The following is a 17,816-nucleotide window of genomic DNA, read 5'->3' as shown; positions in this document are numbered from 1 at the left end:
TGTTGAGTTTGATGAGTTCTTTATAGATTTTGGATACTAGCCCTTTAAGAGAAGAAATATTTTTAAATCAATATAGCTATTACTGGGAGTGACTTCCTTATTAGATGTGCCTACAAATCCAAATAATTAGAAATTATGTTTTTTGTGTTTTGTTTATGTCAATTACATCTACCAATGTATACCATATTAGAAATTAAAACAGATTTACCAAAATATGAATTTATTTACAAATATCAATAATGAATCTGTTATATCAATCAATGCATACCATATTAGAAATTAAAACAGACTTAAAAATTATTTATGGATTTATCTAAAATATCAATAATATATCTATTACATGTTAATATAAATGACATTTTTTGAGGAAAAATAACTTTTTCAAGACACAAAATTAGCAAGAAGAGGGACATGCTTAATGTATTGTATATATATTCAATGTCTTTCTTCACAGAACAGGATTCCCATATTTGGATGCAGATATGTAGTTGGAAAAGAGAAGAGTATTTTAATAATCTTTTCAAGTAAATCTGGAAGATTTTGTTTTGTACAAATATCCATACTATTGTACATTAGAATTCCCTGGTCTATCTTGCACTTTCAATGTCTTTTCTCTGTGCATGATTTTGTAACATCACGCATTGGTCATTTTATACATGATGGGCTCACTTGAGTTACACAGTTCTTGCAAATGTTAACACATTTTATATTACATGATCAAAAATCACATTTACCATTTTCACCACCAATTTCATCAGAAAAGTCTTTACTGATTGGAAAGCTGTCAAGATTACAGGGACAGATTTGAGTTTTCCAAAATTTGAATTTTCTCTTTAGAGCAACTTTATAATTGGCAACAGAAATTGCCAATTGATTTCCTCGAATTGACAGGCTGATGCTGCACATTTTTAGGAATACATCTGCCTCTCAAGCCTGTAGGATCAGTTTGCTGCCAGAGGCTCTTTCCAGTAAATATGGTGTTCCATGAGAAAACTGGCTAGTTTAGCTTGTAACTCAAATAGTCATACAGATGATTTCCTTGAGACAAGCTTTGTACCTCCACATGTCGCAGAAGTGCTTTATGGATACTTCCCATTTCATCAAAAAGAATATTTAGAAGAGGGGCGCCTGGGTGGCTCAGTCGCTTAAGTGCCCCATTCTTGGTTTCAGCTCAGGTCATGACCTCAGGGTAGTGGGATCAAGCCCCCCAAAGGCTCAGTGAGGAATCTGCTTGTGATTCTCCCCCTCTCCCACTGCCCCACTCCCACTTGCACATGCATACGTGTGTGTGCAAGTACTCTCTCTCTAAAATAAATAAATAAATAAATAAATAAAATCTTTAAAAAAAGAATATTTAGAAGATATGAAATCAAAGATAACATTTAATAAAATTAATAATTTTACTGATTAAGGACATTCTTAAAAAACACCATTTTTTTTCCTGCTGGTATTTTTCCATGATTACAGATACAGTGTGTTGCATGCTAAAGTGACACGTTTTTGCCACTACTGTTTTGAAGCCACCAGTGCAAATATTAACACTGTGAAAAAGGCACCTAACAGGAGCATACTATGGAAATGGTTGTGGCTTTCTGGCCTCCCGAAAGCATCTCAGGGATGCTCAGGATCTGCAGACCTCACTTAGAAACAAGTGTCTGTGTTCTCTTGAGCTCCTGTGAGCTGTGGGCTACCAGCAACCTGCATAGGATTCACGTTGAGGTTGTCTGAGTTTGAGAACCTTGCACAGAGCCTCATGTGAAAGAGTGAGTGGGTGAGTAAGCAAAGAAATTAATTAGCAAATGAATGAGTGAATGAACTTGGCTGTAGCTACGAAGTATTTTTTTCTTTTCCTCAAACAGATAAAGATTGCTTCTATTTTAGGATGTTTTGGTTACCACTTGCCACTTCCCAGAAGTGTTCCTACTTATTATATAGTCTCAGCCTAAACATCGCAGCCATTCCTTGGTTCCTCAAATTAAAGTAGCCACACATCTCTCGCTTTCTATCCACCGTGTTATTTCTCTACAGTGCACCTGTCACCATTGGATGTATTTTTATTTTTGCACCCAGCACATGATAACCATTTAGTAAATATTTTTGAATGAATGGATAGATAAATAGTGCAGATAATTCATTCAATGGATATTTATTAAACATCTACTGTGTGTGAGGCACTATTGATATAAAGTCTGTTGTCAGTGAACTTAGAGTATAATGTGTGTGGGAAGCAGACAATAAACAAGCAAAAAGCAATCAGTGTGAAATAACAATTATGGTGTTTGTTTAAGGAGTGGTACACATTGTTAGGAAAGTGTGTTAGGTGGGATGACTTTCTTCAGGTCTTTTTTTTTTTTTTTTTTTTGTAGTTTTATGGTTTTATTAACAACATACAACATGCACACAATCTGTCTGTCTGCTCTTTTCCCTGCTCAGCCTGGCATTGGGATTGTGACTGATGGCTGGCTAGACTGCTCTTTCCACGACTGCTCGGTGGTTCTTGGAGGAGACACTGTGAACAATCTCAGCACAGTAAGACTTGTTGCACATGAGCAGCACTTCAAACTCCTTGACGTGTGGACCAAGAGCAATGGAAGCCACTTGGCAGTGCATGCTTTGCTTTTTTGTTGCTCCTGGAACCAATGTTGGGCATGGGGATTTGGCCCTTGAGTCTTCTGTGCACCTTATTGTCAATGCCTTTGGGTTTCTGCCAGTTACACTTAATTCTGACTCATCAGTGTGACAGGTGCCCAGCTAAACTTCTTGGTTCTCTTTATAATGATCTTGGGCTTAGGAGAGGTCTGAAGGCAGCCATGATGCCAAGTAAGAGATGGCTCCTTTCCATAATCTGTTCTGAATTTTCCAAGGAAACGTTGACTGTGCTAAGACCAAGGATGAGTAGACACTGACGACTGAGAGGAGAGGTGGGCTGAGATCCCTCCCAGGAGAAGTGTTGAAACTTAGGGCTGGTCTACTGCTTGTTAGCTTGCATGTCTAGACCCACTCTCAACTTTCCTATCTTCTAAGAAAGTGGCCTGAGTCTGAAGCTTCTCTCTCCCACGTGGTACTAGTTGCGCACTGGGCACAAACTCACACGGGACTGGCACAGTCATAAGTGTGGTTGCTTGCAGTGCCGACATCACAGCGTCCCTGGCAAACTGGCCACACCCACATGGTAATGAATTTCCCCAGCATCTCCTTATTTTCAAAATCAGCCCTGAGTGTGTATCTCCAAGATGAGGCTTTTTGCAGAATCCCGTCTCCCTCCCCCTTTTTTTCTCCACTATTCTCCAAAGGAGCTCTAGAGCAAATCAATCTTTATTTCTTTACCATTATCAGCCCATCCATAAATCAGTCTTGCCCTCTCAGTAGTTAGCGTGACAAGGCCTCTGACTGTCCATTGCCTGCAAATGGTGCTCTCCCCTCCCCCCACTTTTTTTTGTTCATCATCACCAGCTGTTCTTGGAGCACTGGAGCCCCTGCATTTTCGACAAGTGTCTCATCTGTAAAGTCATTTCTCTATTTTTTCAACCTTTCCTCTTCCTTGTTCCTGGCAGCTGCCCACAGAGCTCTCCCCACCCCCAGGCATTTATCTGGAGTGTACCCAGCACATGTCCGTGGCTGGCTCTTAGGTAATAAAAGCTGGCTTTCAGTAAATCATATCAGTAAGGAGATCCATAAATCTTGTTCTTGCCTTGAACACATCAATCCTTATTGTCATGAGTACTGCAGGCATGAGTCACTTGGCCTGCACACTAATGTTGGACTCAGTCACTGAGTAGCTATAATTGAGTAGGGAAGATGTCTTGGAGGAGATTGTGCTCTAGCAAATTGGTGTCTTCTGGACTAAAATGTGAATTACCAATTCAATAAAATGGTAGTGAATTCAGTGGGCCCCCTTCTGCCTGCCCATCTTGCTAATGTAGTGATGGACTCATTTGCTTCTGGGGCTCAAAGGTTATGCCGTGTTCAAAGTGCACAAGGGTATGTCAAGTTTGGAGGAAGGAATTAATTAAAAAAACTCTCTTCATTGTTTTTGCAGTATGTAGGACTTTATCATTTGTTTCCATCGTGACTATATGGCAATTGTTTTGTATTGTAAATATTCTAACAGAAAAGACACAGTTTGGGCCGATCTACCTCAGTACCCTGGCACTGGCTCATCCCTAAAGCTCAGTCAGTGCACTTACAGTGACAGTTAGGAAACCTGATTTGTAGTGTTATCTCAGGATGAAATATGTAATACTTTTGAAGCTTTGAACTCAGGGTCTGGGGTGTTTGTTGTGTGACTTCAAGTTCACAAATATGGGAGCTCCTTTGGTCGGGTGGATAAGTGACCTGCTCTATCCTCCTGTGGGATCTGCCATGGTCACAGTGATGTGAAGGGGGAGGCAGAGGGGAGGGGGCTTACCCAGTATCTGCCCTTTTGCCTGGTCCTCCCATCATTCACACTTAGCACAGATGGGGCTGTAGTGACAGTAGAGATTGGAAGCAGCTGAACGTGAACTAATGTGATGACATTGGAACCAAAATATGTTTTCTTGTATGCAGAAACATCTCAGACAGTTGGCAGTGGCCCCATCCTCACACCCCACCAAAGCCTCATGAGCCTGGAATTGAGCAGCCCCTGCTCAGGTCAGGCAGAGGAGTGAGGGGTGGGCAGTGGAAATGAAGATCACTTTCTAATTAGAAACTCAGGCTGGCCTTTTACCCTTGTGCCCAGGCAGGAGTCTTGCCATATAGAGTAGAGCTACAGTTAAGGGTCCTCTCTCTTCTCTTTAAAATCTGCTTCCCATATGGCAGAGGAAACCTAAACGGGTTGCCTCTACATTCCTTGTCTTTCAAGAACACAGACATGAAAAAATAACAAAACTTTTTATGATAACTGTCATCTTATGCTGTTTTCCATTTCTTCCCTCTGCGAGGGGCCAGGTGGCATGGCTCCAAGACAGGACAGTCACCTGGCCTGTTCTGGACTAATATGAGCAGTAATAAACTTCTATTACAATCCCACATTGATATTTGGGTTTTTTTGTTACCGCAGCATAGACTAAACAATTCTGACTAATGCACAGTGGTAAAGAGGAATTTGTTTCTGCTCTGTGAAATATAGCTGCAGTCCCATATGAGGATGGGGGATATCAAATAAAAATATTGATTGTTTGGAGTTTAAGACACCTAGAAATATAGAGCATTAAATAGTCACTGCTCATCTATATGCCCAATGTGGAAGCCAGAGGATTTTCAAGTACCAGATGAAGTGATAAAACCGTGAGGTATTCTGGCCCTTTACTAGTTACTTCCGGGCTCATTCCTTACATGTCCTAGGTTCTGTCATGGGCTTTGTCAGATAGAGGATCACCTATCACCTCCAAAATGTTATTTTCCTTCTTGCTAGAGCAGCTCTTGTCCTCAGGAGCCTTGCCTACTTCTGCTCACTGTCTTGAAAAACCACCACTGGCATGAAGACAAGCCCGGGTTTGCCTGCTGGTGGATGGGAAATGATACAGAATGGAGACTGGTCGCTCTGCCCAGACTAGAAGTCCTGGTCAGCCAGCCCAGCCCAGAAGTCCTGGTCAGCCAGCCCAGCCCTCCCCACGGAACTGCTTGGTAGTGTGCAGTTTACGGCAGACCCATGGGGGAACCCAACTGAGGGCACGATGACTCCTCCTACCACAGACCTATGAGCTAAGTAAATGCAGATTGCCTTAAGCCCCTAGGCTTTGTGGTTATGTCCCTGTGGCCATAGATAACCGATATAATGATCATAATAATTACAAAGCCCTATTTATCCAAAGGGATTTCCCTTTAGAGCATCTTTCCCCATGTGATTTGATTTTCACAACATTCCCATCAAGTAGGTATTTATTCCCACACCATTTTGTCTAAAAGGAGCATCTGGGTTTGAGAGTTTGTGTAATACCAGAGCAGTGGTAAGTCAGTAAGTGATGAAGCCTGTTGTCAGGCCTCTGTGCTCTGCCTCAGGGCAGGAGGATGCATCATTCAAGGGCTCTGTGGGCAGAGAACGAGGAGGAGTTGTCCTGTGCGCCGTCTGCCCCTCAGCATGCTGGCCCTGCAGGGCTCCTGGTGCTTAGCAGCCTTCTTAAAACCCCCCAGAAACCTCCCCCAAATGTCTAAGGAAGCTGAGCCTTTACTTTCAGGATTTGTCTATTTTCCTTTTATGCAGTTGATAAATACAAGAAACCCAGAGGGTGATCTCAGTCTTTGGGGCTCAGGCTGTCCACGACTCCCTGAGTCTTAGGAAACTAAGTCCGAAAAGAGTGTGCTAAATTTTACTGGAGGGAGCACATTTTTCCAAACATGAAACAGAACGTTCTAGAAGTCTTCCTAGACGACCAAGGCTCGCGGCAATGCTGTGAATAGAGGCACACAGGCAGGATTGCAAAGAGTGCACCCAAAAACCCATCCTTCCACTCTATCAAGTGTCAGTGTACCATCTCAGGCTTCAGCCCTGCGGAGCTCCCGGGGCTGCCACCTCATGCATGGGGCAGACTGAGGGCATAGGAGAGAGCCCATTCTTTGAGCAGAATTCATTTCCTGTGACATCCTCTTTATAAACACAGTTGCGCTGTGTGATTTTGAAAAAAAAAACAACACAAAACAATTTATTCAACATATTTCCTCTTACAGTCAAAAACATAGATGCTGATGTTTTACAATCTATCCCTCCTCTCTCCGCCCGCACCAGCTTTATTGAGATATAAATGACATAGACTTTTGTGTGAGTTTAAGGAGTGCTTTTTAAACCGACAAATAGTATCTACCTTTAGATTCAGTGAATCAAATGCCAAATTTTTGTTGCCAAAATTTTGTTGTTTTGTTTTGTTTTGCTTTGTTTGTTTCTACTTCTTAGAGCTTGAGACTTGCTGGGGACATGAAACTCTATCTATATGTACACATTTTCAGTGAGGGACTAAGGACACCCAGGAGTCCCACCATCAAGATATCAATATAGTGAACCATAGCAGAAAAATTTAAACAGCAAACTTTAACTTCCTTCCATGTTAATTTCACATGCTTCTTTCTGGGTTAACTTGATTACTTTCCTATTCTCTTGTTTGACTATATCTATATTTAAATGGCCATCCAATTTTATCCTAATTCAACAATGGTACTTTCAGGGCACCTGGAGTGAGTTCAACGCCAATGAATTTATAATGGCTGAAAGCATTGCTAAGTACATGAAGAGGAGCCATCATATATAATTCTACCATATTTTACAGTGGAAGCAAGAGAAATTTCCTTTCACTGACATAAAAACCCTATAATTCTTCCAAAAGCCAAATAGCCAAACCTCAGAAAAGGTTGAATAGCTAAGCACACGGCTAAGAGCTCCTATTACTAACACTTTTGCTCTTTCAAAAAAATTGACTATAGTGCATGGTCTTAACACACAGCAGAGTATAAGCTAATGACAGCCAAGTGACACTTGACAAAATTAAAGTCCATTTTCCTAAAATTGTTGCTAGGTTTCAGCAGCCATTAATTTGCAGATCCAGGAAAATTATAGCAGGGCTACTTTCCTTAATTGAAATTAGCAATTTTTATGTGTGGAAAAAAAAGGGGATCACCATTTTTGCTTCTAATTCTGACACAAGAGATATATAAGTTCATCGCAATTTTTAGCAAAAGTATGGAGGAGACTCTGGACTTGTTGGCTATAGCTACCTGACATGGAGGAGGAAGTGGGTTGCAGAGAACACACGTCAAGGTACCTCTGAAACTATGTCCGTATTGGCTTTGATGAACACGATCTAGAGAGCTTGCTGCAAATTCTAAAGGCAAGTCACTATGCATTCTTCCCCAATAACATTCTTTAGGTTGAGTTGTGGCTTTAGACTATTGATTTTGGTCTATTATATTTATATTACACTAAATATATATATAATATGACATAAATGACATATTTATGATTATATATATTATATGACATATATGACAAACTAAAATATGTATGAATTATGTTTATATTTGTATAATATATAAATATATATATATTTTAGTTTGTCTAATGTCACTCTCTCTCTCAAGATATATATATATCTCCCTTGGTTTTGGGTCTCTGGAGAACACTGACCAATACAGTTATCTGTTATGATTCCTGACTTACAATTAAGGAAACCAAAGATCAGAGAGGTGATATGACTTTCTCAAGATCACAAAGTGGAATCAAAATTCAAATTAAGACTTCACATCCAGTTCTCTGTTGGAGTTGGGATGCCCAGAGCAGTCTGGCTATAATTTATAGGGAGTTATCCAAGGAGTTATCCAGATAGTCTAGCTGTTGGCATCAGAGAGTGCTATCTGTAAGAAGCAAGAACCAGGTAAGAGCACCTGATCTGAAGGAGTATCTACTTTCTTTTCTTCTCTCTTTCTCTTTTTTTAAAAGATTTTATTTTTAAGTAATCTCTGTACCCAATGTGGGGCTCGAACTCACAAGCCTGAGATCAAGAGTTTCATGCTCTACTGACTGAGTCAGGTGCCCCATGGAGTATCTACTTTCCTTTTTTCTTTTAAATTAAAGATGTATTTATTTATCTGAGAGAGAGAGAGAGAGTGTAGGAGCAAAGGGAGAGAGAGGATCCCAAGTAGACTCCCCCCTGAGCGCAGAGCCCAAACCAGGGCTTGATCTCACAACGCACGAGATCATGACCTGAGCTGAAACCAAGTTGGACACTTAAGTGACTGAGCCACCCAGAAACACCTGGAGTATCTACTTTCTACAAGCAGGAGAGGACCGTGTCACATTAACAGCCCTACCGGGCATTGAGGGATGACTGGATATATCGGAGGGCAATTAGGACGCGGAGGAATTTCTGAGGAAATGTATAGAGATGGGGCAAGTGTGATGTGCCCTTAGGACCACATGTGATTAAATAAAATTAGAAGTAGCTTGGGAGTCAAGCAAAGAAGACTGTACTTGGTTCATGTATTTATAAGTATTTATGGAATACTTGGGCATAATGTAGAACTCCTTGAAAAAAGGGTGAACACAAATATAGAGTTCATATTCTAGTGAAGAAAATAGACAGTGGAGAAATAATTACACACACAATTTTGTTATTACAGGTATGATAAGCACTGTGAAGATGGAATTGCACAGATTCAGAAGAGAAGCTTTGTCTGGAGTGTTGGGAAAGGCTTCTGGAAGGAAGTAGTATATTATGGGATAGGGCAATGGTTTTTAAACTGCTTTGCAGGATGAGCTACATAAAGCAGATATGTTCTCTTAAATGGAGTAGTTTGATTTTTTTTTCCCCAACTGGCAGAAACAAATTTAATGAATGGAGAGGATTTTCTCACTTCTAGTTTTCCTTCCATAATATATTTTTAATCATGGCACCTGCTACTACTTCTCTGTGCTAACAGATGACAAATGAATGAACACGTTGCAAATGAATATTAATGAAAAACCATAAATAATGCATCATACTTATTTAGACAGGTTTTTTTGTCATCATTATTGTTTTGTTTTGTGGGACCATGTGCCTTTTTTTAATGCATACTAACATTGTCCTAGTTGAGAGGATGGAATTAAACACACAAATGTCACAGTATTCCACAAAATGCACCAAGAGCTGATCTGAGGAACCCTGTGGATGGCAATAGGAGTCTGTTAATTCTCTGTACAAGGAAGAAATGAGGTAGGAAAGTCTAGCATTTACCAACCACTTCCTATTTTTCCTGATATTTATATGACCTCAATTGTCTTTTACAATAATACAATGAAGTGGGCATCGGAATTATTACTATTTTGAGATGAGAAATGTGAGACTCAGCGAAAGTCAATGACTTGCCCAAGGGCATGACATTAACATGTTGCAGAGAGTGTGAAATCAGGCCTCCTACTTCAAGACACCTGTATTAGTGAGCTAAAACCAACAGGAGATAGACATATATATATATACACGAAAAAAAAGTGTCAATAAAAGTCTGTCATACACAAAAGTGTATCATATTTTCATCAAAGTGAAAAGAAGATACAAGCTCCAGGGGGAGCAGGACTGATCAAATATCAGACTGACAAAGAGCTTGCTGAGGACCAAATGTTGATGAGACTTAGATTCAGTTGGATCCTTTTTAGAATGAGGTACTCTTTTTATTTTAAAGTACCCCTATTTCAATATACTGAAAACCGTGTCCTTTGCAATTACATAATTTATGATGGAAATTTAAATACAACTGAAAAAATATAACAAATCATGTAGATTTTTAAAGCATGTTTCAGAGCAGAGGAGCAAACGTTTTGAGAAATGCTGCTCCATGGGACGCTCCTCACATTCGCCTTCTGTCCCACCAACCACTCCACACTACGCCACCCCCCACCACGCCACACCGCCTGCCACCGTAGCATATCCCACTACTTACCACACCACGCTACGCCACACACCGTCACACTGCTCCACATCACACCACTTCACACCACGAGCATTGTTGGGTGGTACTGACTATCCAAGTGTGACCGGATGTGTTTCCAGATGACATAGCGCATGGCTCTCTCACAGAAGTGTTCACATGGTCTTTAGGAATCCCATTCTTAGAAAACAAAGCCTTTCTCTTGGCTGAGTGCTATCGCAGAGCCTGGCATGGAGACAGTCTGACAGAGCTGCACATCCACAATGCAAACTGCATGGGAGGAAATGCAGATGAGCCGCAGTGAGAGTGAGTTCTCAGGGTGGTGTGTGATCAGGCCCTCATGGAGGGTAGAACGCTACTTTTGTTCCCTGATGCATCTCTGAGGAAGGGGGCAAGAAGGTCAATATTGCAAGATACTGTTAGCTTCATGTTGTTTACTTAATATAGATGAGGCGAGGGATGTATGTGTTCCCTCTTATACCAAACTTATTCCAAAAAATATTTTCATCTTCCTAATGTCTCAGGGTATAACGAACATCACCTTCTATTAGTGGTGCTAATTTGAGTAGTGCTAAATGAAGGTGTGGGGTTTGAAACTGGGTAACAGTGTAATGCTTGGTGTTGTCACTTAATGACACAGGACAAGTCACATTGGACAAGTTTCTGTCTTGGTTCCCCATCTACCTCGTGGAGCTGTGAGTGTATGAGAGCAACATGAAGAACCTCACAAACAGTTGGTGTCCAATAAATAATCAGTTCCTTGTTCTTCATCCTCTTTTAAAAGGGAAGAAAGATAAAAATCACAGGAATGAATTCTGGGAAGGACTTTCCAAGATTTCAGAACTGAAGCATTTATTCCAGATAACCTTTGTTCTGATATTTGGTAAAATGAGAATCTGGCCAGAAATCAAAGTACGTGTAGGTGGACTGCCATTAATGAGGCAGACAAATGAATCTTTGTCTTTGGACAGTGCTGGCTATTTGACAAATGCTCTAATTTGTCTGTTGCATTCTTCTAAGTGCCCTGTGTATCCGCTGAGACCCTTCTTCAAATCTCCACCTCATAGATGTGAAAGTGACTCAGAGGGAGACGTGGTATGCCTTAAGTTGTGAGCTGCTGTTCCTGATATAATCTGGCAAACAAACACACAAGCCTTTCAAGTGTGACTTCTCCTCTAGCTTCTCTTAGAATAGACTCTGGGAAGATACAAATCAGAAGTTTTCTTGGGTTATACTTTAACCTGGGAAACTTGCATTATAATTATCTCTATTGGACACAAAGAAATAGATTTTCGTGAGGCTTTTTTTTTTTTTTTTTTACTGATTACTTGTTTTTGACTTTTCCTACTTTCAATCTTATGGAAGGATTGCTGTAAAATATATACGTCCAGGAAAAAAGGAGTGGAATTTTTGTGGGGTATATATGTTTCTGATAAATGAGTTAACATCATTTTTTCCCCTTGGGCTGGGGCCAAATAACTTAAGAAAAATATCATCAAATATGAGCAAAGATGGAAGGTCTATTTCTTGGAAGGCCTTTAAGGAAAGTGTTGAATGGTTTTTTTTTTTTTAAAGATTTATTTATTTATTTGACAGAGAAAGACACAGCAAGAGAGGGAACACAAGCAGAGGGAGTGGAAGAGGGAGAAGAAGGCCTCCCACCAAGCAGGGAGCCCGATGCAGGGCTCGATCCCAGGACCCTGGGATCATGACCTGAGCCGAAGGCAAATGCTTAACAACTGAGCCACCCAGGTGCCCCAAGTGTTGAATGGTTTTAAAAGGCAGCCACACAGGATATAAAATCAATGCACAGAAATCAGTGACATTCCTATACACCAACAAGACAGAAGAAAGAGAAATTAAGGAGTCGATCCCATTTACAATTGTACCCAAAACCATAAGATACCTAGGAATAAATCTAACCAAAGAGGCAAAGGATCTGTACTCAGGAAACTATAAAATACTCATGAAAGAAATTGAGGAAGACACAAAGAAATGAAAAAACGTTCCATGCTCATGGATTGGAAGAACAAATATTGTGAAGATGTCAATGCTACCTAGAGCAATCTACAAATTCAATGCAATCCTTATCAAAATACCATCTACTTTTTTCGAAGAAATGGAACAAATAATCCTAAAATTTGTATGGAACCAGAAAAGACCCCGAATAGCCAGAGGAATGTTGAAAAAGCAAAGCAAAGCTGGCGGCATCACAATTCTGGACTTCCAGCTCTATTACAAAGCTGTCATCATCAAGACACTGTGGTCCTGGCACAAAAACAGACACATGGATCAATGGAACAGAATAGAGAGCCCAGAAATGGACCCTCAACTCTATGGTCAACTAATCTTCGACAAAGCAGGTAAGAATGTTCAATGGAAAAAAGACAGTCTCTTCAACAAATGGTGTTGGGAAAATTGGACAGCCACATGCAGAAGAATGAAACTGGACCATTTCCTTACACCACACACAAAAATAGACTCCAAATGGTTGAAAGACCTCAATGTGAAACAGGAGTCCATCAAAATCCTAAAGGAGAACACAGGCAGCAACCTCTTCAACCTCAGGCGCAGCTACTTCTTCCTAGAAACATCGCCAAAGGCAAGGGAAGCAAGGGCAAAAATGAACTATTGGGACTTCATCAAGATAAAAAGCTTTTGCACAGCAAAAGAAACAGTCCACAAAACCAAAAGACAACCGACAGAATGGGAGAAGATATTTGCAAATGACTTATCAGATAAAGGGCTAGTATCCAAAATCTATAAAGAACTTCTTAAACTCAACACCCAAAGAACAAATGATCCAGTCAAGAAATAGGCAGAAGACATGAACAGACATTTTTCCAAAGAAGACATCCAAATGGCCAACAGACACATGAAAAAGTGCTCAACATCGCTCGGCATCAGGGAAATCCAAATCAAAACCTCAATGAGATACCACCTCACACCAGTCAGAATGGCTAAAATTAACAAGTCAGGAAACGACAGATGTTGGTGGGGATGCAGAGAAAGGGGAACCCTCCTACACCGTTGTTGGGAATGCAAGCTGGTGCAGCCACTCTGGAAAACAGTATGGAGGTTCCTCAAAAAGTTGAAAATAGAGCTACCATACGATCCAGCAATTGCACTACTGGGTATTTACCCCAAAGATAAAAATGTAGAGATCCGAAGGGGTACGTGCACCCAGATGTTTATAGCAGCAATGTCCACAATAGCCAAACTGTGGAAAGAGCCAAGATGTCCACCGACAGATGAATGGATAAAGAAGATGTGATACACACACACACACACACACACACACACACACACACACACACACAAAATGGAATATTATGCAGCCATCAAAAGGAATGAAATCTTGCCATTTGCAACAATGTGGATGGAACTGGAGGGTATTATGCTGAGTGAAATAAGTCAATCAGGGAAAGATATGTATCATATGACCTCACTGATATGAGAAATTCTTAACCTCAGGAAACAAACTGAGGGTTGCTGGAGTGGAGGGGAATGGGAGGGATGGGGTGGCTGGGTGATAGACATTGGGGAGGGTATGTGCTATGGTGAGCGCTGTGAATTGTGTAAGACTGTTGAATCACAGACCTGTACCTCTGAAACAAATAATACATTATATTTAAAAAAAAAGAAGATAGCAGGAAGGGGAAAATGAAGGGAGGGGATCGGTGGGGGAGACGAACCATGAGAGACTATGGACTCTGAGAAACAAAACTGAGGGTTCTAGAGGGGAGGGGGGTGGGGGGATGGGTTAGCCCGGTGATGGGTATTAAAGAGGGCACATATTGAATGGAGCACTGACTGTTATATGCAAACAATGAATCATGGAACACTACATCAAAACTAATGATGCAATGTATGGTGATTAACATAACATAATAAAATTAAAAAAAATAAAATAAAAGGCAGCCACAAATCCCTTGACATTGCTCCTGTGAAGAGGTGGTGTTGATATGCCTTCCCCTTGATCTGACTGCCATTGCATACAGATCCCATATAAGAACAGTCCATGGGGTGCCTGGGTGGCTCAGTCAGTTAAGCGGCTGGCTTCGGCTCAGGTCATGATCTCAGGGTCTTGAGATTGAACCTCATGTGGGGCTCCCTGCTCATCTCCCACTCCCTCTGCCCCTCCCCCCCTTGTGCTTTTCACTGTCTCAAATAAATAAAATCTTTTTTTTTTTTTAAAGATTTTATTTATTTATTTGAGAGAGAATGAGATAGAGAGAGAGCATGAGAGGGGGGAGGGTCAGAGGGAGGAAGCAGACTCCCTGCTGAGCAAGGAGCCCGATGCGGGACTCGATCCCAGGACTCCAGGATCATGACCTGAGCCGAAGGCAGTCGCTTAACCAACTGAGCCACCCAGGCGCCCTCAAATAAATAAAATCTTAAAACAAAACAAAACAAAACAAAACACACAAACAAACAAACAAAAAAAACAGCCCATGCAGGTCCTTGCCCAAAATGAGAGTAAAATAAAGTCACTAGGTTTGGGGGGAAGTTTAGTATGAGCCAATAGTAACTCAAGTGGTGACAGTTATTTCTTAGATATCATAGTAGACCTAACTGTAAAACAAGAGTTTTAGCTCACCTATTTGTGAGTGTGAACATAAATGTCTAAAGAATAACTCTTTAAATGGAAAATTGGAATGCATCATTTTATTAGTTACATTTGGATGCCTCTTCTATTATTTCTACTTGTTTTTCACTGAAATTCTTTTCATAGTTTATCTAGGCAGCAGAAAGCATCAATGAATGGAAGATCAACAGATACTTCTGCCCAAATGGGACCATAAGTCCAGTACTTTATTTTGTCTGAGTGAAAAAAATTGGAGCAAGAGGTAGAGAGAATGTTTTTGGCTGAGTCTCTCTTGGCATCAGATGGCAACTTTGTCTGTTCTCCATCTAGGATGGTCAAGGTGATTCTCATTGCTGAGTCTGAACATCATGGCAGACCCCCTGGACTAGCTGTTGCAGAAACATTAGCTGAGAACATCAGCGTTTCCCACTTGTATGTCTAGACAGAATATAGAGGACACATGTTCCATGCTGGGCGGTATGCTCTCTTTGTGAATATGAAAAACAACTACTGAAAAACTAATATAGTAACTGGTCTGGTTGGAAAACATGGAAGTGTAGCCTTTCCAGAATAGTTCCTCATTCTGGGAACACATGTATAAGCAGAATATTCACTACCAGCTCTTTGCCTGGTCACATATAGCATTTCTACATATTCAACTAAGGTTTGGTTCTCTCTCTCTGTCTTTTAAGTCCACCCATATATATGGATTATTTTTCATACTGTTTTAGGAAAGAAGGAGGTTTTCCTTTCCTTTTCAATAAACCACAATTGTTTATTTGAATTTTGCATTAAATGTTTGATTTTTAAAATTGCTTTGTGGAAAGAGGGTAGGGGAAGCCATAAAATCCACATTACTCAGAATAGCCATACATTGATTTATTATTTTTTTCAATTCGTTGGAAGAGAATGTCTAGTGAGGGCATGATGATAACTTAAAGGGCGGACAGAAGGAAGAACAGTTTGTGTCTATCTTTGAAATATCTCAAAAATAAACATTCTTTTTTGAGAGCATATGGTGGTCAATTTTCTGTTGTTCTTCTTTTTGAAGGATGACACCCTTCTGTCCCAACCACAAGTAATTTATCTAGTGTTGCACTTTGCATGATCCAAGCTGACTCACCACCACATTCATGCTCCAGCAGAGAAGGCGTAAGGATTTATTTATTTATTTATTTATTTATTTATTTATTTTTCAGAAAGACACACAGGTGTTGCCCACATCACTTCTATTCAGATTCCATTGGTACACATTGAATCATTTGGCTCAGAGCTTGGAAATGAAGTCTGTAGCTGCAATCATTGCCTTGCTGAAATGAGTAGGATCATATTACTCAAAGAAATAAGGGAAGAACAGATCCTGAAGAACAATGAAAGATCTGTGCTCTGACCATCAGGAACATGTCAACACTCTTGGAAATAATAGAGCAACACAAGAAAAAGACTCTGGGTCTCTGTACATTCATATGGAGTACGGTTGCTTCTTGGCTCTGTAGCATCGTCTTACCCCATGTCTTAGTTTGCTTGCGCTGAGGTGGCTTAAGCAACAGAAATTTATTTTCTCATAGCCCTGGCGGCTGGAAAGTCCAAGATCAAAATTGAGTAGGATTTGGTTCCTGGTAAGAATTTTCTTTCTGGCTTGTAGATGGTAGCCTTCTCACTGTGTCCTCAAATGACAGAGAGGAAGAGAGAGCTATAAGGATACCAATCCCATCACGGAGGCCCCACCCTCATGACCTCATCTAAACATAGTTACTTACTTAATATTATCATATTGAGGGTTAGGACTTCAGCATATGAATTTAGGGGAGACATATTCATTCATTAACATTGTGACTTGTTATATGGTAGAGAATAAATTTTTATTGATTTGAGATAATATGTGTTTGCATCTATTTATTTTAACAGCTTGGCCTTTTTTTTTTTTTACATAGTACATGCTCCAAAATGAGCATATTACTCTTGACATGGTTAACTCTATATAGGGCAGAATAGGAAAATTCCCTACTGAGTTAGAACAGCAGAAGCTATCTGTTAATGTTAACATCATCTAAACTTTGTGGAGAGAGTTAAATCACACTGTTGATCCCTACTAAGCTTGCTGTTGACTAAAATCCATAAGCCTGCCTGTCAAAAGTTACTATATAAAATTTTTCCACTATAGTATTGTAGTCTTGAATTTTTGGACTTCTGCAAATTGGCATGAGATAATTCTCACATTAGTCATTTTTAGAATGGTTGGCTATTTGGAAGGGTTTAGTTACTCTCTCTTTCCTGTTTTTCAAAGAAACAGGAACACAAATGCATATTATCTCATAGTTCATTGCAAAAATAGCTATAGAACTCTCTGATTCATACACACAGAGAAAAAAGATGCCATTCACTAACTTTTGTGGTTTTAATTGTATTCCCCCAAAAGATATGTTCAAGTCCTAAGCCCAAGCACCTGTGAATGTGACCCTACTTGGAAATATGGTCTTTACAGATGTAATCAAGTTAACTTAAGATGAGGCCATACCTATCAGTGTGGGCACTAATCCAATGGCTTGCTTAAGATGGAAAATTTGACTCACAGACACACAGGGAGAATGCCAATAAGGAGGGAGGGACTGGAGTGATGTGTCTCCAACCCGAGGAACACCAAGATTGCCAGCAACACCAGAAACTAGGAAGGAGCAAGGAAAGATCCTCTGCTACAGGTTTCAGAGGGAACATGGCCCTACTGATGCCTCGACATCAGGTCTGGCCTCCAGAACTGTGAGACAATACATTTCTACTGCTTTAAGTCACCAGGTTTATGGTAGTTTGTTATGGCAGCCCTAGGAAACGAATAAACTAATTATGGGGTTTGGAC

Source organism: Phoca vitulina, unplaced genomic scaffold (assembly GCF_004348235.1).
Source record: "Phoca vitulina isolate PV1807 unplaced genomic scaffold, GSC_HSeal_1.0 scaffold42, whole genome shotgun sequence".
NCBI classification, from domain to species: domain Eukaryota; kingdom Metazoa; phylum Chordata; class Mammalia; order Carnivora; family Phocidae; genus Phoca; species Phoca vitulina.
The sequence above is the reverse complement of the archived record's forward strand: the minus strand, read 5'-3'. Positions refer to the sequence as shown.